Source organism: Saccostrea cucullata, unplaced genomic scaffold (genome assembly GCF_032062105.1).
Source record: "Saccostrea cucullata isolate Sc308-1 unplaced genomic scaffold, CSIRO_AGI_Scuc_v1 ctg1494, whole genome shotgun sequence".
Lineage (NCBI taxonomy): Eukaryota > Metazoa > Mollusca > Bivalvia > Ostreida > Ostreidae > Saccostrea > Saccostrea cuccullata.
The window spans coordinates 64656-88477 of record NW_026918010.1 but is presented as its reverse complement, the minus strand read 5'-3'; the positions used below and the strand labels follow the sequence as shown (position 1 = coordinate 88477).

The 23822-nt window shown below is 33.9% G+C and overlaps 1 long non-coding RNA gene across 1 annotated transcript; it reads right to left on the bottom strand.

Annotated features, from left to right (window-relative positions):
- Nucleotides 1–12413: 12413 nt before the first annotated feature.
- LOC134232112 (uncharacterized) lies at nucleotides 12414–15750 on the bottom strand. The gene is made up of 3 exons (XR_009984723.1): nucleotides 15645–15750; nucleotides 13895–14048; nucleotides 12414–12560 (listed from the first exon to the last, which is right to left on the bottom strand). It is a non-coding gene; the product is annotated as an uncharacterized LOC134232112 (long non-coding RNA).
- Between the last annotated feature and the right edge of the window lie 8072 nt (nucleotides 15751–23822).

Sequence of the window (23822 nt, the reverse complement as noted above, 5' to 3'; positions counted from 1 at the left end):
CTGTTAAACTTGTCAAGAATGCCAAAGAAATACTCATATATGTAAAATTTACAGCAATCAATGTCTGTTTTATAGACAATTGAGCAGTTGGATTTCAATGATAAAAAATTATATATTAGGCATCAAAAATGGATACCGTCCTTGCAAACAAAAAATTAAACAACTTATGTATTGTTTGCCAAATTTCAACAAATAATCACTGATGGTGTATGATTGACTATACGACACATAGCAAATTTGATAGACATCATTTCGGGAGTAGTTCACACTGTTTTAAAGAAATGTTTGACAGTAAAAAAAAAAAGCTTAGTACTCAAAAGTTACCCTATGTTTAAAAAATGAGTGAAAACGACTGCGTGTAAGAATAACAAAACAATTATTTAAAATATCAGTAGTTGTAGTTATCCACATTTGTTTGAATTTCAAACAGATAATGAAACTTGAATCTATTGCTTAAAACCCTCAAAACAAAATTTACAATAAGATGTACTTGACAAAAACAGAAAAAGTATGAGATCTAGAAGAGCAAAGAATTGCAAAAGCACAAAGACAGATTTATACGCAGTTTTCGTAAATATTAATGGTCTTGTTGTTCAAATTCGTTTTCAGGGAGGCAGTTTAATTTCTGGAGGAATCTAGAAAGCAAATTTTTTGCAAAAAATCAAAAGGTTAATGAGAATTAGGAATCCACTACATTAGATTTTTTCATGACAGCGTCCAAACCCACACGCCCTGAAGAGTAAAGGAGTCTTGGGGATAAACAGAAAGTTAATGTTATTTCACATTAACAATATTCGCCAGATCTTTCGCCTTTTAACTTGTTTCCAAGTTTCCAAACTTGAAAAAAACACCTTTCAGAAGGAAAAAAAAAGTCCAGGAAATCATAGGATCTGCCATAATCCATTATACGAAGGGTCATACCCAAAAATGAGTTCTAAAAACAATCAGAAATTGGATAAAAAATCTTACGGACATGTCTTTTAATTAAAAAGTAATATTAGGTTAAATCATTATGACTGATTTATTGAAAAGTGTCTTTTGTTTCTTTCCAAGCACCGAGGACTTTATTCATTGAACAGCCCTCGTATAAGGTGACCTCTGGTCCCCCTACTGTTAAACAGTATGAGGTGACCTCTAGTCTCCCTACTGATGTACAATGTAAGGTGACCTTTAGTCCCTCTACTGTTGTACAATAGAAGGTGTCCTCTTGTCCCCCTACTGATGTACAATATAAGATAATCTCTGGTCCCCCTAATGATGTACAATATAAAGTGACCTCTGGTCTCCTTATTGATGTTCAATTTAAGGTGTCCTCTGGTCTCCTTATTGATGTTCAATATAATGTGTCCTCTGGTCCCCCTACTGATGTACAATATAAGGTGACCTCTGGTCTCCTTACTGATGTTCAATATGAAGTGTCCTCTGGTCCCCCTACTGATGTATATAAAAGGTTACCTCTAGTTCCCCTACTGTTTTACAATATAAGGTAGTGTTGGCAAATCGGACGATTTTTAGTAACCGGTTACTCGCTTCATCTTCCGATCGAGTACCCGGTTACTCGGATGATTTTTCGTAAAAGTATCCACATCTTTTATTCATCTTATGCTTTACTTATCGGTAGTAGTAATATACAAATATACTGTATATATATGGGCAAATATATTTACAATAAACACATGCGATATTGTCAAAGAATTTTAATTTCAGATTAAAGGAAACAAGGAAACTTGACACATGAAGAAGACAAATAAATACATCGTCAATTGCTTTCGTTAGGCCTTTTCAGCCCCCGAAATATGTCGCTTTCTAGGAGAATAATAATTATCTACATACTCCCCAATTAATAGTTATTTTGTTGAGATTTTGAATCAACTGTTCTTTCTTACAGTTACACTCCAATAATTAATTTGTCTGAGGCGGCATCTCATTAAATTATCAAATGAGGTAATCATAACTCAGGCCTTCGAAAGTTGTATACTCCCAAGCAATCAAAGCTATTATATAAACTGTGAAAACTAATCAAAACAATTTGATTTACTGCAACCATGTATTAGATCAAGTCTAACGGTAACTAAAATTAGGGAAATGTGTAAGTATATACATTTATAAATTATAAAACAATCATTTTATATGCATTTCTTTGTAGATTTTTTTTTCATGCGAGTAACCGAATAGCAGTTTTACTAACCGATGCTCGCATCGTTCGACGGTTAACCGGTTAACCGGGTACTCGTTGCCAACACTAATATAAGGTGATCTTTAGTCCCCTTTCTGATGTACAATATAAGGTGACCTCTAGTCTCCCTACTGATGTATAATATAAGATGAACTCTATTCCCCTTACTGTTGCACAATAAGGTGACCTCTGGTCCCCCCTACCGTTGTACAATATAAGGTGACCTCTAGTCCCAATACTGTTGTACAATATAAGATGTCCTCTTGTCCCCCTACTGATGTACAATATAAGATAATCTCTGGACCAAATAATGATGTACAATATAAGGTGATCTCTCGTCTCCTTATTGATGTTCAATTTAAGGTGTCCTCTGGTCTCCTTATTGATGTTCAATATAATGTGTCCTCTGGTCCCCCTACTGATGTACAATATAAGGTGACCTCTGGTCCCCCTACTGATGTACAATATAAGGTGACCTCTAGTCTCCATACTGATGTTCAATCTGAAGTGTCCTCTGGTACCCCTACTGATGTACTAAAAAGGCTACCTCTGGCTCCCCTACTGATGTACAATATAAGGTGTCCTCTGGTCCCCCTAATGATGCACAATATAAGATAACCTCTGGTCCCCCTACTGTTGTACAGTATAAGATTATCTCTAGTCTCCTATTTGATTTTAAATATAATGTGTCCTCTTGTCCGCCTACTGATGTACAATATAAGGTGACCTCTGGGTCCCCTACTGATGTACATTATAAGCTGACCTCCGTTGCCCCTACTGATGTACTGTGTACAATATAAGGTGACCTCTGGTCCCCTTACTGATGTACAATATAAGGTGACCTCTGGTTCCCCTACTGATGTACAATATAAGATAACCTATGGTCCCCCTACTGATGTACAATATAAGATAACCTCTGGTTCCCCTACTGATATACAATATAGGGTGTCCTCTGGTCCCGATGTCCAATATAAGGTGACTACTGGTCTCCCTACTGATGTATAATATAATATGACCTCTTGTCTCCTTATTGATTTTCAATATAAGGTGACCTCTGGTCCCCCTACTGATGTACATTATAAGCTGACCTCTAGTGCCCCTACTGATGTACTGTACAATATAAGGTGACCACTGGACCCCCTACTGATGTATAGTATAAGGTGACCTCTGGTCCCCCTACTGATGTACAATATAAGATAACCTCTGGTCCCCTACTGATGTACAATATAAGGTGACCTCTAGCTCCCCTAATCATGTTAAATATAAGGTGACCTCTGGTCTCCGTATTGATGTTCAATATAAGGTGACCTCTGGTCCCCCAAATGATGTACAATATAAGGTATCCTCAGGTCCTCCTTATGATGTGCAACAAAAGGTTACCCCTATCAATTTAAAATGTAAGGTAACCTATGATCCCTCTAATGATGTACAATAGGAGGTGACTACTGGTCTCCCTACTGATGTATAATATAAGGTTACCTTTGGTCCCGCTAATTACTTTCACGTTTCTGCTAATATATATATATTAGAAAGTAGATATGTTTAAAGTTATAAATATGATTATTTTGGAGCAAAGAAAACTGTCTATCATATAAAATTTAATCAATATATAAGGTGACCTGAGGTCTCCGTATTAATATCGATGAATTTACTTTTGTGCCTTTAATGCCTGAAGAGTTCCTAAAATGATTTATTACTACGCAAAATGACGAACTATTTGCAGGGGACCCGAGGTCCTAGTTGAGCGTACGTTTTATCCTTCTGCAACCCCCTCCCGGAAAACTAAATAATAAATGGTTATCTTAGTTGGAATTTTGGGTTTTCGTTTCGTAGATATTCCAAGATCTACCATAGAGGATTCAAACTCTTTCAATACTAATTATCAGGGACCTATATAGTATACATGTCCCTGCAATTATTTAATACTCAAGTCTAGGGCTGGGAAAAATATCGATATTTTCGGTGTATTGCAATACATTTGACCAAAAAAAAAAATAATAAAAATTAAAATTATCGTATTGTAATATGTTTTTGGAATATTAATATATCAGTAAAATGCTTAGACTTAGGAATAAATTGAATATAAAAATAAATGTAAGAAATGTTTGTTATTAAGCCAAACATTTAGACAGAAGTTGATTTATGGATGTTTTTTAAGAGCATAATTTGAATAAAACCAACAAGATTTTTCCCCATTTGATTCCTTTTCATAAAGTTGATACAATAAGAAATTGTCATTGTAATTTTCGTTGAAAATATTGCAATAAATATCGCAATACAGTTAAAAATATCGCAATATATCGCAATACGAAACCATATATGGATCTCTGGCCAATAAAAGTCAAACTCCATGGTCAAGGTCAAAAATTCAAATTCCTGCCACAAAGAATACACATGTGAAATATGAAAGTCATAGCTCCACTAAATCAAAAGTTATGGGCAAGATTCACGTTTTTGCGGACAAACAGACAGACAGAGAGAGAGACAGCTAGACAGCTAGGCAGACAGCTGGACATACGGACATGACAAAAACTATATACCCCCGAAACTTCGTACACGGGGCATAACAAAAACCACACAATAAATTAACTAATTTTTGAATACTAGTATGGAATAAACTTTCGCAAAACAATACTTTGAAAAATTATACTGAAAGGAAAAAGAAACGCATATTAAACTATTGAATAAACTTAAAACTATTATTTCGAATATATTTTCCTGTACTGTTATCATACATTTTAATTCACCTTTAATCAACAAGTTACCAAAATCTTGTGTAACTTTGACTAATTTCTGAGTTATTGAAATTGATATGTCGGTACCCCCCAAAATAAAATTAAAATTTCTCATAATCTCCCTTGCGCATCATGCAGTAACAGACTTGATTTTCCTGTGCATTGAGTTCACCAAAGCATTTATCTTTCTCATAGGATTATTATTCATCAACCATTCCGACGGTAGTCTTAATGTCTGAGAGTAGCTGAATTATTCCAAAGCCAACAAATGTCCCGCCAAATGAATCCCCATAAATTTCCATTTAGGTTAGAATGTACAGAATCCAGCTGGTTTGGTGCACGTGGATGTTTGTAAGAAAGTCGCGACAAACACCAGCTACATTTTCCCAGTGTGAGCATGCTAAAATTACGCATACGACGCGTACGTGCGCGTGTGGGAGTAAAATCGACGTTAAGTTGCCAAGCCCGCAGAACAAATTAGAACAAAATTTCTTTCAATTTTAGGGTTAAAACAAGATGTGTTTGTGAAACACTATGCGCCCGGCGGCGCAAAGTTCGAAAAAGCTATTTTTAGCATATAGGTCAATGTCAAAGTCACTAGGTTATTGACCTTGGTATCATTTGAAAGAACTTAATTAGTGAAGTAAGCATACTAAACATGAAGTCCCAATCTTTCATGGTTTAAAAGTTATGGTTATGGTTCAAAAAAGCTATTTTTAGCATATAGGTCACAATCAAGGTTACAAGGTCATTGACCTTGGTGTCATTTGAAAGAACTTAAAGAATGAAGTAAGCATACTAAATATGAAGTATTTATCTTTCATGGTTCAAAAGTTATGGCGAAGGTTAAATTTTGAAGACAAAAAAAGATATTTTTAGTAGATAGGTCACAGTCAAGGTCACAAGGTCATTGACATTGGTATCATTGGAAAGAGCTTAATTAGTGAAATTACATACTTAATATGAAGTCTCCATCTTTTATGGTTCAAAAGTTACGGCGAAGGTTAAAGTTTACAGGAAAAAGCTATTTTTAGCATATAGGTCAAAGACAAGGTCACAAGGTCATTGACCTTAGTGTCAATTGAAAGAACTTGATTAGTGAAGTATGCATACCAAATATGAAGTCCCGATCTCTCATGCTTTAAAAGTTATGGTTAAGGTTCAAAAAACTTTTTTTAGCATATGGGTCACAGTCAAGGTTACAAAGTCAATGACCTTTGTGTCATTTAAAAGAACTTAAAGAATGAAGTAAGCATACTAAATATGAAGGATTTATCTTTCCTGCTTCAAAAGTTATGGTGAAGGTTAAATTTTGAAGACAAAAAAGATATTTTTAGTGCATAGTTAAGGTCACAAGGTCATTCACATTGGTATTATTGGAAAGAGCCTAATTCGTGGAGTATACATACTAAATATGAAGTCTCTATCTTTTATGATTCAAAAGTTACAGCGAAGGTTAAAGTTTACAGAAAAAAGCTTTTTTAGCATGTAGGTCACAGCCAAGGTCACAAAGTCATTGACGTTGGTGTCATTTGAAAGAACTTGATTAGTGAAGTATGCATACCAAATATGAAGTCTCTGTCTTTCATGGTTCAAAAGTAATGGCGAACGTTAAAGTTTGCAGACAAACAAACAGACAGACAGACAGGAAAAAAAAACAATATACGCCCCGGATCTATCGATCCGGGCCACAGGCCTTTGGATCGCTTTAAAAAAAAAATTGTGTGTAAAAAAAAAATAAAGGTAGGGAACTCTTATACTGGGTACCAAATTTCGCTAATAAAATATGTTTTATTCTAATGCTCTACAATTCTACTTTCTATTGAAATCTGTTCATAGATAAACATTCTTCAATTCTACCAAAGATCATACCGAAATTACGTATATTTCTTGAGATATTCTGAAATCAATTTCAAAAATGACCTACTTTCTTTTACTCGACATTAGCTTGGGCCCCTGGTCATTCACATGTAAACAGACGGTGTATGAAGTGCAGCGAAGAGTTGCATAGTATTTGCAAAATCTTTCAACATTTGAAAGTTAATTTTTTACTCCAGATTGTAACGTTAAGACCGTAATAATTCCTTTCGCGAAAAATTAATTTGAAAACGTCCACATCAACAACTACACCGCCATGTTGATTGTGAATGTAAAAGAAGCTATGGTAGAACGAATTTTTCCCGGAATACATTATATACCTTTCGATTTTCAAAACAATTACACCACTAAAATGTTGTTTGTGACTTAGTGATCATATGATCAAATTAAAGAAAAACCTTGTAAAGCTCGAATGCAAGTGAGCAAATATTCATTGAGTTTAGAATGAATTCCGGGGAAAATTTGTCCCGTCGTTCCCGCTTTACAATTAGTGAGGGCCCAAGCTGATGTCGAGTAAAAAAATTAAGGTCAATTTGGGAACTGATTTTAGAATATCTCGGGAAGTACAAGGAAATACGGAATGAACTTGGCTAGTAATGAAGACTATTTATATTTGAATAGATATGGATAGAAAGTAAAATTGTAAAGCATTTGATTAAAAAGAATTTTATTGACGAAAGTAGGTACTCTATGAAAAGAGTTCCATACCTTTATTTTTTTTTCAACACCTCAATTTTTGTTCTAAGAGATCTGAAGGCCTGTGATCCGGGCGCATAATAAGATGTGTTTGTGAAACACTGATGCCCCCGTATGGCAACATACATGTAGCGAAGGTTAAACTTTCTCAAATGCAGATCAAATATGTTGATACCTGAAGTAAGACCTTTTCACAAAATACTAATATGAAATATAAAACCCTAGCACCACTTGTTCAAAGGTTATGACCAAGGTTAACGTTTGTAAAGGTAGGACAAACTCTTTGTAAATATCAAAGGGTCAAGGTTGTTGCATGGTTTGTGAAGAAAGGCCTTATCTCAAAGATTACATATGGGAAGTATGAAAGTGGTGGCCTTTAGCGTTCAAAAGTTATACCAAGGTTAATATTTGTAAAAAAGTTGCTCAAAATCCAAGGTCAAGGTCCAAGTTTTTGATGTCCAATAAAACGTCTTCTCACAAGGATAACATATGTGAAGTATGAAAGCCCTAGCCCTTACCGTTCAAAAGTTATGGCCAAGGTTAAAATTTTTTCGTACGCACAAAAATGTCCAAGGTAAAAAGTCAAAATTGTTTGTTTCAAATGAAAGGTCTTGCCACAAAGAATTGATGTTTGAAATATGAAATTTCTAGTATCTACGGTTTGAAAAATTAGGGCCAACGTAAAAGTTTGGATTTTTTGTGATAAAACTGGACAAATTTAAAGGTTAAGGTTTCAAGGCTCTTGATATAAAATGAAAGGTCTTGTCACAAGGATTAAATATGTGAAGCATGAAAGCCCTAGTTTTAACCCTTCAAAAATTATGTTCAAAATTGTATTTGTAAAGTAGGTCAAACTCCAAGGTCAAGGTCCAAGTTTTTGGTAGTCCATGAAGCGACTTCTCACAAGGATTACATACGTGAAGTATGAAAGCCCTAGCCCTTACCGTTCAAAAGTTATGGCCAAGATTAAAGTTTTTTCATAAGAACGGAAGTCTTTAAAGTCAAGGTTAAAAGGTCAAAGTTGTTGGTAATAAAAAATTAAAGGTCTTGCAACAAAAAATACATATATGAAATATAAAAGTCCTGGTATCTACTGTTTAAAAGATATGGCCAAAGTAAAATTGTTGAATTTTTGTGTAGAAGTGGGTCACACTCCAAGGTCAAAGGGTCAAATTTGGTTGGTGGTACCCAGGGAAAGGTCTAATCACAAAGAATACACATGTGAAATGTGAAAGTAATAGCTCCACTAAATCAATAGTTATGGGCAAGGTTAAAGTTTTTGCGGACAAACAGATAGACAGAGAGAGAGAGAGAGAGAGAGAGAGAGAGATGAAAACAACTATATACCCCCGAAACTTCGTTTATGGGGGCATAAAAAATGAAAAACAGCAAATCATTACAAGACTATGATTGTTACTTGTCTTCTTTTAAAAAAGGTGAGGGGATGCTTTCTCCTCCATGGTATTTGATCCCTCTTCTGAGATATGCTCCCCGTGATTGATGTGTTCCTGGCAATTTGTATAATGAATGGATCTATCAGCATGGTAACATGTTTATTATCTTCAAATCTCATTGATTTTATCATCACAAGTAATATCTTACTGTTTTGACTTTCTAAAGTACATCCTGACCAGTACAACAAACGCACTTCTTACGGAAAAGCAGGGATAGGGATTTCTTTATGCTCATTGGGTATGGATAATAAGCTCTAAACACAGGCATTCAGATCGCTTAGAAAAAATTGAGGTGTTGAAAAAAAAATAAAGGTATGGAACTCTTTTCATAGGGTACCTACTTTCGTCAATAAAATTCTTTTTGATCAAATGCTTTACAATTTTACTTTCTATCCATATCTATTCAAATATAAATAGTCTTCATTACTAGCCAAGTTCATTCCGTATTTCCTTATACTTCTTGAGATATTCTAAAATCAATTCTCAAATTGACCTTAATTTTTTTACTCGACATCAGCTTGGGCCTTCACTAATTGTAAAGCGGGAACGACGGGACAAATTTTCCCCGGAATTTATTCTAAACTCAATGAATATTTGCTCACTTGCATTCGAGCTTTACAAGGTTTTTCTTTAATTTGATCATATGATCTTACTAAGTCACAAACAACATTTTAGTGGTGTAATTGTTTTGAAAATCGAAAGGTATATAATGTATTCCGGGAAAAATTCGTTCTACTATAGCTTCTTTTACATTCACAATCAACATGGCGGTCTAGTTTTTGATGTGGACGTTTTCAAATTAATTTTTCGCGAAAGGAATTATTACGGTCTTAACGTTACAATCTGGAGTAAAAAAATCAACTTTAAAATGTTGAAAGATTTTGCAAATACTTTACAACTCTTCGCTGCACTTCAAACACCGCCTGTTTACATGTGAATGACCAGGGGCCCAAGCTAATGTCGAGTAAAAGAAAGTAGGTCATTTTTGAAATTGATTTCAGAACATCTCAAGAAATATATGTAATTTCGGAATGACCTTTGGTAGAATTGAAGAATGTTTATCTATGAATAGATTTCAATAGAAAGTAGAATTTTAGAGCATTAGAGTAAAAAATATTTTATTAACGAAATTGGGTACCCAGTATAAGAGTTCCCTACCTTTATTTTTTTTACACACAAATTTTTTTAAGCGATCCAAAGGCCTGCGGCTCTAAATATACGATTTTATTCAAAATCTTTAAAATCTTGTGTTTAATCGTGCTGTAGAGAGATTTTTATTATTGTTGAATTTTTGTTTATTGATATTTTTTATTTCAAATATAATATAATTAAGGAATAACTGTCTTATTTTTCGATTTCATGATGTGATCAATCGATTGGCTTCAGTGATAATTTGCATAAACGCAGAAGGCGTTTATTACAGGCACTTGTTTCGTATACGGGGTACCCCCTGCTTATATTATACGAAACAAGTGCCTGTGGCGTTTATGCATAAAATTATCACGCAAGCAATCGATTGATCATCGTCATGAAATTGAAAAATCTGACAGTAATTCCTTATATTTACATGCTTTTGATTTCACCAATCCACATGCTCCAAGCCCTGCCTCTGTCTAGTTATTTGTCCTGCCCTGTACGTGATTTTTTTTAACCACGCCTATTGAATGAACCAATGCATTGATGGGGAAATAAAGTACATCTACAATTTGTAATTTAATCTCGGACAAAGACATTGGAAATGTAAATATTCATACATCAATACCAGAAACAAGAGACTCATGGGCCATATCGCTCACCTGAGCAATGTGGCTAGGAAAAAAGCAGAAATCAGTTTATTATTGAAAAGTTTAAACCCAATAGTGGTCCCAGCCAATCCTTAAAGGGGAGAGGGTAGGATTTGAACAAACTTGAATTTACACTAAATGCTTGCATATTTCTTTGACTACCTGTGGCTTTATTGCCCTTTACATTTGAACTTACATTGTGGCCCCGCCCTACCTCATCACTACCTGAGAATGCTTTCATATGAATATGACACATCATGGCTTTCCCATTCTTGAAAAGAAGATTTTCAAAGATTTTTTTTCTATGTAAAACTTTGATCCATGTTGTGGTCCCACCCTATCCCCAAGGGTCTTGATTTGAACAAACCTGATTCTACACTACCTGAGGATGCTTCCATATAAATATGACTTATCATGGCTTTGCTATTCTTGAGGATTCTACATATTTATACATGTATGTAAGACTTTGATAAGCCAATATGGCCTACCCTACCCCCAGGGGTCATGATTTGGACAAACCTGAATCTCCACTACCTGAGGATGCTTCAATATTAATATGACCATTAATGCCTTTGCTATTCTTGAAAAGAAGATTTTAAAGAATTTCCCTATATATTTCAATGTAAAACTTTCACTGGCCATTAATTGTGCCCCTACCCTACCTTTGGGGATCATGATTTGAACAAACCTGAATCTCCACTTCTTGAAAATGCTTAAAAAATAAAAATGATTATTCATGCCTTTGCTATTCTTGAGAAGATTTTTAAAGAATTTCCCTTTATATTTCTATGTAAAACTTTGATCGGCCATTGTGGCCCCGCCCTACCCTTGGGGGTCATGATTTGAACAAATTTGAATTTTCACTACCTGAAGATGCTTCCATATAAGTTTCACCTTTCCTGGCACAGTGGTTTTTGAAAAGAAGACTTTTAAAGAATTTTCCTATATATTTCTATGTAAAACTTTGATCGGCCATTGTGGCCCCGCCCTACCCCTGAGGGTCATGATTTGAACAAAAATGAACCTACACTACCTCAGGATGCTTTCCTTGAAGTTTTATCTTTCCTGGCACAGTGGTTCTTGAGAAGAAGATTTTAAAAGAATTTTCCTGCATATTTCTATGTTAAACTTTGATCGGCCATTGTGGTCCCGCCCTACCCCGGGGGTCATGATTTGAACAAAATTGAATCTACACTACCTGAGGTTGCTTTCCTATAAGTTCCATTTGTTCAGGCACAGTGGTTTTTGAGGTTTTAAAGATTTTTAAAACATACCACCAAATTTTCATTATTTCTGAATTATCTGCCCTTGGAAGAGGGCGTGGCCCTTCATTTGAACAAACTTGAATCCCCTTCACCTAAGGATACTTTGTGCAAAGTTTGGTTGATTGAAATTAGCCCAGTTTTTCTTGAAAAGAAGTCGAAAATGTGAAAAGTTAACAACGACGACAACGCCAACGACAACGACTACGACAACGACAGACAACAGACAAATTGTGATCAGAAAAGCTCACTTGAGCCTTCAGCTTAGGTGAGCTAAAAAGAGGAGTAATGTACATTATTTATATTATTCTTAGTAATATACATAAGATATAATGTCGTTTAAAAATACAAGGAAAACATAGAAAATGTATGTGTCCTTCCAAAGTGATAATTGAAAAAAAAAATCATACTATGAATGCAAAAAAGAAAATCAATTTCAAATTATTGTAGAAGTCAGTTGTTCCAAATTCCTGTTCCAGAGGACATATTCCATTGTCGTTATGATGAGGATGATTTATGGAACCATGGAGTTCATTTCACTGGACAAATCACCGACAGTCCTTCTGAAACTGGAACTGCAAGTACGGGTAAAAATCTATAAATGTTCTTGTTAGAAACATATTAAACATGTGCTGTCCCCAAACGTACCAAACCTGCATATTTAAGTAAAGTCAAAATTTCGTTGTTATATCGAGGAAAAAATATTTTCATTTAGATATGACCTCATGGTTACATAAGTTTGAGATATTATTTGTCTCTTTCCCCTGATTGAAATTTTATATTTCGTGAATTATTTTTTTTTTTCACAAGGATGAATAAAAATCTACAAAATATACTGAAAGGAAAAAGAAACGCAGGGTAACATAATGTTCGAAACAATTTTGACCACATGACCGAAAATTATGAAAATTGGTCAGAAGAGAAATTAAGTTACTGTGCAGCAAAATCAGTATTCAGAATTATTCAACCGTAAAATTTATGACGTCACGTAAGGAAAACGCTAAAAAGTCCAAAACACGTGCAATTTGATAACGACGAGTTTGTCAACAAATCTTTTGCATTATTTGATGCATATGAAGTATGCACATCGTTTTTCAATATTAAGAGACATTATGAATTTCTAGCAATCTTGGCACAGTTTACGGAAGTTCAATGGGGTCTTGTTTTCGAATTGCCTAATTAATGAAAAAGGCAACATCGGTTTACAAAGCATTTTCTTGTAAATTTTCGCCCATAAAACTTGTTACCCGTTGTCAGAGAGGGTCTGGAACGGTTTTCAATCAACCGTGACGACGACGTTAACACGAAACAGAGCCATGTTAGGAGCGGGTTATTCGTCCTGCCATCTCTTAAATCGCCACCTTACTACCACAAAGACAGCCATTTATACAGTAGACGATTATAATCATTACATTCATACGAAATTTGAAAGAACACAATTCAGCATTTTGGATTTTTGAGCCAGTCAACTTACAGTTGCTTTCCTCTCACTGGCGCATGCGCGCGCCGTTTGAATTATTTTTTTGCGTAGTTACCCATGCCAAATATAGCCAGGGTTTGAAAGATAAACGCTCTGAGGAAATGCCATGCAAAGGAGAAATAAGGCCCTGACAAATGCACGGGAAAGACATTGAAGATAATGAGAGTTTTCGATTTTCACTTTTGGGGGGTATCGTCATTTGAGCTTTAATAACTCATGAATTATTTGACAAAATCAAATAGGAATTTGGCTATATCTTTTTTAAAAGTTAGATGGGAAAACTAAAACATATTTTAAGAAAAACAAATTTAATTCACCTGAAAAATTTACCCTGCGTTTCTTTTTCCTTTCAGTATATATGTGTATCAACTTCCCAAATTTCGACTGAGACAAATTCATAAAACAAACCAAAGAGTTAAGATGTCTCACCCGCTTCTGATGTCAAAATAAATTTCATTTCTTCTTCAACTGGACCGCATCGTCCACACCAGCCGCCACACCGGAAGTACATTTCTGCTCCGTCTGCTGAACGCTGAAAATCCAGTATACTAGCCATATGGCCCCTCACTATACCGAATACAATCTGAAAATAAATAGAGTTTGTTCTAATTATTATCATACACCTCTTTTAAAACGGGGATATAAATGGACTTTGGTATTTTGTCTTTTTGTCCCTCCCATCTGTATGTCCGTGATTATTGAAAGTATCAAATTCTTATTTGAATTTTCTTTAAAACTAGACAACAATTGATGCGATTTTCGCGCATTTTAAATTACATAGTGTCACAACATGAAATCTGCAACATTTCCTTTAACACTGTATAAAATCTATGATGTTATGATAGTTATGATACATTTTCAGCTTCTTCTCTGAAACCACTGAACCAATTTCAACCAAATTTAATATACAGCATTTATGGGTAAAGAAGAACATAAATTGTGAATTTTATGGTCCCCATGCCCCTGGGGCCTTAGGGGTGGGGCCAAAACCACTAAAATTATTACAATCTTTAAAAATCTTCTTCTTTACTTTTGGACACGAAGCAAGCAAACTGTTGGTATGAATGTAATATGCATTGAGTTCTCTACAAAAATTTTGAAATTCATGGCCCTAGTGTCAGGGGTTCTAGTGCTAGGACAGGGCTATATAGATTATATAGTGAAAATGCATAATTTCTTTAAAAATCTTTTTCTGTGTTCCTGGCTATTAAATAAACTAACTAAGTACATAGTTATGATGAGCAAAAGTGCCTATTCCAAAATTATGAATTTTATGGCCCCATGGTCAGGGGTTCTGGTGTTAGGGCGGGGCTCTATTGATAATTATAGTGAAAATGCATTTAGTCTTTGAAAATCTTCCTCTCTGCTTCTGGTTATTAAATAAATGAACTAAATACATAGTTATGATGAGCAAGAGTACCTCTTTTAGAATTGTGAATATTATGGCCCCAGGGTCAGGGTTTCTAGTGCTAGGGAGGAGCTCTATTGATTAGATAGTGAAAATGCGTTTATTAGTTGAAAATCTTTTTCTCTGCTTCTGGGTATTAAATAAACAAATTAAGTATATAGTTATGATGAGCAAGAGTGGTTTTTCCAAAATTTTGAATTTTATGGCCCCAGGGTCAGGGGTTCTGGTGTCAGGGCTCTAAATATAGTGAAAATACATTAATTCTTTGAAAATCTTTTCCTTTGCTCCTGGGTTTTATACCAATGATCCAATTATATATATTTATGATGAAGAAAGGTGCATCTAGCAAAATGGTTATTTTTTATGCCCCACAAGAAATATCAAATTAAATTGCTTTAAAATCTGCTCTTTGGTATCAACCATTTTATGATAAAAATTGCAAAATTTTGATATATGTGGCCGCAGGGTCAGTGGTTCCTTTGGGGGTGAGGTGCAAAACTGGTTATGAATTTGAAGTGCATTTTCTCTTTCTTACTCTGATCTACCTCTGGGTAATAAGTAAATAGAGTAATCATGCTAAGTTTATAATTATAAGTAATGGTGCCTCTTTCAAAATTGTGAATTGTGAATTTCATGGCCTCTGGTTTAAAACACGAACCAAAGTTAATTGTTTGAAAGTTGTTACACAATACTCAGGGGACCTATAAGGCCCGTGGGCCTCTTGTTAATTCTTCAAGGACATTTGACTTTATTTCTTTAAATTCAACTTACAGTAGGATCAAATATCATCCCAGTTCCTCGAGTATTGATTTTTGCTCCGGAGAATCGAGGACAGGTTTTTGAGGCATAGCCTATTTCTCCAGCACAGTCACTTGTTAGTCCAAAAGGGAGACTGAAATTCCCAGTACGCACCGCGAACGTATAATCTGTTCCATTCACAGACATATCCTATAGTTATATTAATATACAGAAAGACATAATTTATGTTCCACAAGAAATATCAAATTAAATTGCGTCAAAATCATCAGAAAATATTGCAAGAGCAAAGATTATACTGGTGTAATCATCACTTTTGTCATACTATACGAAATACTTACATACAAGGTATATTATGAAAGATAAAGAAAATGAACAGTTTCCAAATTTAGAGAGAGAGAGATTTTATTTCACAAATTGCAGAAGAGATGGCAAGGTTTAAAACTTATTTATTTCATAGGCTCAGCATTGAATTGGTTGAAATAATTCATAACTTTTCACATACACAATATTTGCAAAATGATGTTTTAAAAAACAACTTTTACATTGTTATTGATATTGCAAGAAATTATTAATTTTGACAAAAATGAAAAATAAAGAAAAATTGTCTGAATTTCCCCTGCATCACCATATATTAATATTGACTTTTGTTTCTGTATATTTTCTTCAAAAAATAAGATATTAAATTTTTAAAATTGATTTTGAGTTAAAACTTGATTATTTCATCCATTTAGAACAATTTTTGACCCCGGGGGTCATGATTTGAACAATTTAGAATCTACACTACCCCAGGATACTTCCACATAAGTTTCAGCTTTTCTGGTCCAGTGGTTCTTGAGAAAAAGGTTTTTAAAGATTTTTCCTGATTTAACATAATTATTACAGTTTATGAAATTTCATGTCTGACTTCTGAAACCCGAGTAAACGTCATCCTCATTTCGATTCCAAATTTTGTTCAATATTAAATCTCAACATTTTTGTTAACTTTTAATATTCATTTCTAAATGTTCTGAGATATTTACGAGTAATTTAGACAATTGCTAAATATCCAAGGAAATTTTTGCCCTCGAATTTCCCCTTTCGCCCTAATCACAGTCGGGTGAATTTAAAATTGGGCAATTTGTAAGAAGACGGTATACATGTAATTTGAAATAGTTAAAACGGACAAAAATTGATTGCAACTGCAAAATAACTCCGTATGTAGTGTTACCTGCATGTTAATGGCCACTTTCAAAAAAACTGCTTTCTTTAGTGGAGGAGTATATGTAGATGTGCAGCGTTCGTTGTTAGTACTTAACCAGTTTGATTTGTCGTGTTGAATAAAAGAGTTTTCATTCCTCAGAGTGACAAACTCCTTCGGATCTGTTTGCATGTCATGACAATAAATCTTCACCCTCGTCCCATTCGTTACTGCAGGATACAACCAGTATTCACCATCCTTAGTTATTCCAGAGCATCTAGCGATGTCGGAACACGACTGGGGTACTTCATTAAACACAAATAAAATTTTACAGAACAACATTTTACGATAATAAAAATAATAATTCACATCATTAGTATTAGTATTGTTATATTGATGATGATGATGATGTTAATGATGATGTTGGTGATGATATTATTGATGTTGATTGATGTTGATAATGTTGATGATGATGATGTTGATTGATGTTGATTGATGTTGATGATGATAATGATGATGTTAGTGATGATGATGTTGGTGATGATAATATTGATGTTGATTGATGTTGATTATATTGATGATGATAATGATGATGTTAGTGATGATGATGTTGATTGATGGTGATGTTAATGATGATGCTGGTGATGATTATATTGATGTTGATGCTGATGATGATATTAATGTTGATTGATTGATGATAATAATGATGATTATTTTCATTATCATCATCATCATGCTCATCATCATTATTGAATCTGACGTTTATAACCCTTCATTATCTATATTGAACATGAAAAAAAAATTCAGGAATTGCAAAATGTATCAAATCAAAGTACTTTTGGTGACAACACCACTTAACATCGGAAACGATGCATTAATGTAAATTGCTGATTCAAAAGTAACAGCAAAGATTTCGTAATTTTACTTCATAAGATATCCCTGTCATCTTTCGGATGAATAATTAGAAAAAATTGTTCCAGTCATCACCAAATCGAAACATATTCAAAATTAATCAGTCATCACTCGTAGTAAATGTAGATAAAACATTTATTTTAAAAAATATCAAACGGTAGTTTTAGCATGATCAATAAAAATACGAGGGCAGTTCAATAAATGATGTCCTCGATGCTCGGAAAGAATAAAAAACGCTTTTCAATGATATAGTCTTAATGATTTTACGTAAATATTCTCTTTTAAATAAAATACACGTCCGTAACATTTTTAACCAATGCCTGATTGTTTTTAGAACTCATTTATGAGTATGGCCCTTCGTATACTTGAAAATGGCAGATCCTATGATTTCATTGACTTGTTACTTCTTTCTAAAAAGATTTTTTTCAAGTTTGGAAAATGAAACAAGTCACAAGGTGAAAGATCTGGCGAATATTGTTGATGTGACAAAACATTAACTTTCTGTTTATCCCAAAAACTCCTTCACTTTTAAGGGCTTGCTGTTTTGGACGGTGTCATGAAGAAATTTAATGTAGCGGATTCCTGATTTTGGTTCCTTCCTCTCATAAACCTTTCGATTTCTTGCAAAGATTTTGCTTTCTAGACTCCTTCGGAATTTAAAATGCATCCACGAGTATGAATTTGAACAACAAGACCACTAATATTTAAGAAAATGGCAAATAAATCTGTCTTTAATTGTGCTCTTGCAATTCTTTGCTCTTCTCAGACCTTTTCTGTTATTGTCAAGTATATCTTATTGTAATTTTTATTTCGAGGGTTTTAAGCAATAGATACAAGTTTCAGTTTGAATTTCAGATAAACGTAAATCAGTACAATTTCTTATGTTTTAAAAAAATTGTTTAGATATTAATACATGCTGTCAATAGGTCTTTCCACCTTTCTGTGGAAAGACCTATTGATTTTCTTCTGTTTCTTCTGTTCCTTTTTTATTATTTTTCTGCCGTGTGATTTTGAGTTTCAAGATTTATCGAAAAAATATTTAGTCGATAAGAATGTACTCAGTAAAAGATTATTGCAGTTCACCCTGCATAAATGAACCTTGACCCCTTTCGCAAGAAATGCTTATTATCGCTACTCCTTCGAAACCGTAAAGCGTAGAGGTATTAAACCTTCACCAATGTCTTTGACTAATTATGGGGACTCTTCAATCTATTCATTGTGAAAGCATTCGGTGAACCCTTTAATGAGTTATTGCCCCTGAAACTTTTTGAATTTTACAAATAATTAAAAATCTTCAAAACAACAAGTCGTAGAGACATGGGACCAACTCCATAAGATTCATTGACCTTTGACCTTAAAATTCATGTAAAGGTCAAAGTTCAAGGTCATTCCAAAAATGAGAAATTTAGCTCTTCTTATATCTCTTTGGTCTTTCAACATATACTCAATATCTATGCATCATTGATTCTTGTCTCCAAAGATTAACCCTTTTAAAAGTTATTGCCCCTTGTGCGAAAGATCTTGTTATCGCTACTCCTCCCAAACTATAGACCATAGAGACACCAAACTTTCACTAATGTCTTAAGGGTCTTTAGGCCTAACTTCACTGTATAAATGCGAAAGGATCTGATGACCCCCCTTATATGAGTTATTGCCCTTTAACTTCTATGTACTTAATATAAAACCTTATAACTTGTAAAATGTAAGTCGTAGAAGCATGGGGTCAATTGCATTGTGACCCTTGATCTTCGACCTTGAATATTTTCTCAAAGTCAAAGGTCAAGGTCATTTCACTTTTTTTTTTTTTTAAATTTTCATTTTTTTTCTATCCTTTAAAACAATTTCGGTTTCTTATTCATGGACTTTAATTTTAAGGAAGCAGAAATAAAACAAAATTGAAAAATTCAAATAAGGTGGAAAGACCTCTTATTGTTCTGTGAACAATAAGTCTCCTGTTTTCAATCTTTTTTTTCAAAATATAGGGTGATCTTTGAATACTTAGCTTTTTACAGTTAAATGTTTCTTTAAAACAGTGTAAGCTACTCCCAAAATGATGTCTATCAATGCTATGTGTCTTCAAGTAAATCATACACAATCAGTAATTATTTGCTGAATTTTGGCAAACAATACAAAGAATTATGTATCTTAGTGTAGTCTCTTTGTGTGCCAAGTTATATTGAAATCAGACCAAAACTGTAGGAGGAGTAGCATTTTGAAAGAATTTCACAGAAATTTCTATTTTTAGTAACCACGGCAACACCTTTCATCGAAATCAAAAACCAATATATAGAATTATGTATCTTAGTGTAGTCTACTTGTGTGCCAAGTTATATTGAAATCAGACCAAAACTGTAGAAGGTGTAGCATTTTGAAAGAATTTCACAGAAATTTCTATTTTTAGTAACCACAGCAACACCGTTCATCAAAATCAAAAACCGATATACAAAATTATGTATCTTGGTGTAGTCTACTTGTGTGTTAAGTTATATTGAAATCAGTCCAAAACTGTAGGAGGAGTAGCATTTTGAAAGAATTTCACAGAAATTTCTATTTTTAGTCAACAAGGCAACACCGTTCATCGAAATCAAAAACCGATACACAGAATTATGTATCTTGGTGTAGTCTACTTGTGTGCCAAGTTATATTTAAATCAGAACAAAACTGTAGGAGGAGTAGCATTTTGAAAAATTGTTTACAGACAGACAGACGGACAGACAGACAGACCGACCGACGGACGGACGTTTTTGTAAATTGTAAATTTACAATTAAATTGTAGTTTAATTAAATTTACATGGCATGTAGACAGAATTTAATCACTCCTATTTATCAGGATAGTTAAGGTTACTACACAAGTCTGAAGTAACGTCTGTCGTTCAAAGGGTTTCCATACGTGATAAAAAATATTATCTCATGCAAATGTTGATAAAATTCGCGCCAGTCATGCGCAGTGACTGGAAAAACCAGTCAAACACACCAATACACATTCCATACTCACCGTATGATATCAAAGGTCATGAACTTGCAAACCATGTATGAATGAATAAATGAAATGACGTATGCGCACATACACAATCATAGTAAATCATAAATAATGTTCCTGTGACACACCAATTCCACCGTACCCAGTGATAGCTGTTAATTTTGAACATGTTAATTTATGTAGGCGTACAGTAGTTACGTTGATATGTCAATTGATGTACACAAATAGTAGTTAAGCTGGTGTTGTTATGGGAATTTCTACTTGTACAAACAACGATCCTTCATGAAAGAAATATACTCACGTCTTCTGTCGCTTGCTGCATTGTCCATTATAAGATATTCAGTTTCTTTTTCGTCTCCAAGTTGATCCCAGTTGAGAAGAAAATTAAAAAGCTGACATGTCCCATTCTTTTTATCGTGTAATACAGAAATGCACTGGTTCTCTTTTGTACAAATCAAACAACAGTGCATCCTGCTCTCTGCGGCTCCTGTCCAGAGAGCAGACGACGGTTCTGTGAGTTCTAGCCTGGTTGAAACCTTTCGAAATTTTATTAAAACTGTAAATAACAATTTGTGTTTGTTAAACACTATGCGCCCGGTAGCAACAGAGTTCCAAAAAAAGCTATTTTAGCATATAGGTCACAGACAGGGTCAAAAGGTAATTCAACATGAAGTCATTTAATTAGTGGAGTATGCATACCAAATATAAAGTTCTCTTATGGTTCAAAACTTTTGGTGAAGGTTAAAAAAGCTATTTTTAGCTTATATGTCACAGTCAAGGTCACAAGGTCATTGACTTTGATCTCCTTTGAAATTTAGTTAGTGGAATCTTAATTAGTGGAGTATGCATACCAAAAATGAAGTCTCTATCTTACATAGTTAAAAAGTTATGGTGAATGTTAAAATTTGAAAACAAAAAAGCTATTTTTAGCATATAGGTCACAGTCGAGCTCACAAGGTCATTAAACTTGGTGTCATTTTAAAGAGCTTTATTAGTGGACCATGCGTACCAAATATGAAATCTCTATCTTTTATAGTTCAAACTTCATGGCGGGGGTTAAAGTTTGGAGACAAACAAACAGACAGACAGAACAAAAAAAAATATACGCCTCGGATCTATAAATCCGGGCGCATAAAAAGTTTATGACGTCAAAAATAGTCAACTGTACAAAAAGCCGTATTCATGTTACCTATATATAAAAAAATTAAATAATATAAGCTACTCTTGGGCATGTTGGGATAACATGTTCAAAAGTTTTTTTTCCATATGCAATAGTTAGAAATGTATGCATACCGGGCGAACATGTGCATGCAAACATTATAATTTATTTATTTTCAAATTTTGCACAGATAGATTGTAAAACTTGTTATCCCCCAAAAGGGTGTTTACATCTTCAAAAATATATTTTGTAAAATTTATATCGTAGATTTTTTTTATTTTGTGGCAGCATGAAGTATGATACAATTATGGACTGTTAAGATGGGAGACATCACCAATTATCAGGTCTGAGTAGGGCTGTCCTACTCAGACCTGATAATTGGTGATGTCACCCGTCTTAACAGTCCATAATAGTTTTAATATCTGTATCTGTATTGGTACATCACAGTGACCAGGAAGATCATTTATGTGACAGAGAAAAAGTATAGGCCCAAGTACTGTTCCTTGCGGTACCCCGGATTCCACGTTGGTGTCATCTGAGTATTCCCCTTACAACTGAACTCTCATTGTCCTTTTTGTAAGGAAATTTGTTTAACCAGTTATGGATGTCTCCTCTTAACCCATATTGATTGAGTTTGTGTAGGAATCTATAATGGGGGACAGTGTCGAATGCTTTGGAAAATCAAGGATTGCTACGTCTACTTGATGGCCCTTATCGCAGGATTTTTTAAAACATGTCATGCATGGTAATAGCGAGCTGGGTTTCACATGAATATCCAGACCTGAAGCCATGATTCAAGGATGTTAGTATTTTATTGCTTTTCAGATGCTTCATCATTTGTCGACTTATAATATGTTCTAGTAGTTTGCAAGGTACTGATGTAAAGGAGACTGGTCTGTAGTTTTCAGCTGAATGTCTATCACCCTTTTTATAGAAAGACGATATGTTTGCGCTAAGCCAGTCTTTTGGAAGTTTCCCAGTATCTAGAGAGTTTTGGTATATAATCAACAATGATGGTGCTATTTGGTCTGCGCATTGTTTAAGACTCTTTTTGGGATGTTATCAGGTCCGGTGTAAAGACGAAAAATGACCCCCATCGAATAATGACCGGGGGTCATTTTTCGCTGTCGAAAAATGACCCCCGGTCATTTTTCGACGTCGAAAAATGACCCTTTTGCCCGTAGAAAAAGTGTCACCACCCTAAAAATTTGCAGAACCTACACAGGAAAAATGTCCACATGTGTTAAACATATGTTAAACATGTGTTTAACATATATTTTTTACACATGTAAAACACATAAAAGGAGCACACATGTATAAGGTGTTTATTTTTACACATGTTAAACATATGTTTCACATGTGTTTAACATGTGTAAAAATAAACACACTGTATATTTATACATATGAAACATGTGTTAAACATGTGTTTTATATATGTTATACTTTATATGTGAATTATACGTGTATAATATTACTGTTTTACTTATTATCATTTTTATACTTTTTTCATGTCTGTCCACATATGTGAATCATATGAAAAGGGCAGCATATGTAAATCATATGAAATAGATACATGTGTTCTCTTTCAATATTTATCACAAGGAAAAACACATTTTTGTACACATTTAAAAATCAGATATTTCTGCTTTAGATGAAAATTCATTACATTCCAATGATCTATCTTCAAGGGTTAAATATTTGAAAACTAATATCTTAAAATGCTTACAACTTTTTTGATAAATTATTTTCATCAAGAGAAATAACTTATTTTTCAGTGTACTTTCTAAACAGGAAAGTATACAAACAAGTCAGTAGCATTTGTCGATACATATATTTTACAAATTCTAAGTTGAGTACAATTATAAGATTTCCACAAAATGATTAAATAGTTAAACATGCATACATGTACAAATGAATAACATAATTAGTCCATTCACTTTTTTATAAATTATATGATTTGTC